The sequence below is a fragment of the Pteropus vampyrus genome, unplaced genomic scaffold (assembly GCF_000151845.1).
Source record: "Pteropus vampyrus isolate Shadow unplaced genomic scaffold, Pvam_2.0 Scaffold1384, whole genome shotgun sequence".
In the NCBI taxonomy this organism is placed as follows: Eukaryota; Metazoa; Chordata; class Mammalia; order Chiroptera; family Pteropodidae; genus Pteropus; species Pteropus vampyrus.
In genome coordinates, this window is record NW_011890165.1 from 4,596 (window position 1) to 6,141 (window position 1,546).

A 1,546-nucleotide genomic window follows, 5' to 3' on the forward strand; every position below is an offset into this window, starting at 1 on the left:
CCGCCTCGCCTCCTGCCCACCGAGCCGCTCCGCAGACCCAGGCCCTCTGCTCGTGCGAGCGCCGGCCCCGGAGCCCACGGCGGCTTCTCCCCAGCGCCCGCTGCTCCCGAGCCCGGAATGTCAGCGGCACCTCCCAGGCCCACGAGGGAGGAAGCTGCGGACACCGATGCTGGGCTCCCATCCGTGCAGGGCGACTGTGTGAAGGCCTCCATCCCGAAGGTGACTTGGGGCTGGCGAGGCTGGAGGGGCCATGGGGGCTTCGACCCCACAGAGTGGAAGTTGTGTGCCGTGGCTTAAGCCGTGTCTGCCAGGGCCGCTGTGGCTGGGGTGTCAGGCTGACCCACGAAGGTCGAGCCCCTGGCCCAGAAGGTCACAGCAGTGGGGCAGCCCTGCCTGAGCCCTGTGCCCAGGGATGGACAGGAGGCCATGCGTCCAGTGTGATGGAACATGAAGCCCGAGGCACCGCAGCTCGTCCCTGACCGCACTGCCTTCTGTACCCGTGAACCGACGGCAGGGTGCCCAGCAGCCTGGCCGCCACGGCCCTGGCCCAGAGCCCGGCCCCTGTCCGTCCACCGCAGGGTCACCCTCCCGGTGTGGGCACAGGCACGCGCTGCCTGAGGGCCGCAGCGTTTCCCTCTCCGTGTGGGCCAGACAGCGGAGGTCCTCCGGCCCCCGTGTCCCGTCGCCCACCTCCCGCTCTGGCCCTGGACACTGCTCCCTCCCGCCCCACCGAGCAGGCTGCCCGCAGGAAGCCTGGCAGGTGGAGAGAAGGAAGGGGCGGCCATTAGAGTCGCCGCCCAGGGCCACCGTGCCTGCCCTGCTTCCTGCCTCTCGCTGCTTGGATCAAATGCTCTGGTACATTTCCAGCATAAAAAAGTGACGTCAGACACCGAGACACTCAGGAAGCAGCAGGGCTCAAAGTGCATTCAGTCGGAAGGCAGTGGAGGAGATGCCCCACTTCAGCAGACACAGGGGTGCGATTCTGGGCTTAAATCAAACAGGGAAAGTGAGGCCCTGCGTGAGGACACTAGTCACCTAAAGACGCTCGTGGGGACTTGGGAGGGGAAAACGCTCAGAGAACAGTTCTCCATAAGCAAATTTATAAACTGAATCCGTATAAAAAGACCAGAACGTTTCCCCCCCAGCTCTAAATAAGCTAATTATAAAGTTCACATGAGAGAACAAAAGGACAAACAGCCAGGAAGCCCTCAGAGAGGAGAGGGACGAGGGGGCACGGGGTCGTGGGTGGCCGTCGGCAGGGCGCCAGGCGCAGGAGAGCAGCCCCGAGCGGCCCGCGGCCCGCTGCCCGCCCGACGCACTCGGGGCGGACCGAAGAGCCAAGCGTGAGGCAGGAGGCGAGTGCCGGCTCCCCGCGGAACTGAGGGGGATACGTCCTGGGGAAACGTTTGTACAGTCAGCGCCTTCAAAAATACCTGCACCTTGAGGCAGAGCAGTGGCGTCGGGCTGGGCGGGGCGTGTGGCTCACCGTCCGGGTCTCTCCGCTGGGTTGAGGCGTGTTTGGGAGTAGAGGTCAGGGTCGCACGAC

General features: G+C 65.3%; 1 long non-coding RNA gene across 1 annotated transcript in view; it reads left to right on the forward strand.

The window, feature by feature from the left end:
• The first annotated feature begins 6 nt into the window (after positions 1 to 6).
• The window catches only part of LOC105310184, a 3,374-nt gene continuing 1,834 nt past the window's right edge, over positions 7 to 1,546 (forward strand). Inside the window, exon 1 of the long non-coding RNA XR_897467.2 lies at positions 7 to 1,530. This is a non-coding gene — a long non-coding RNA (uncharacterized LOC105310184). The remainder of the gene's footprint in view (positions 1,531 to 1,546) is intronic.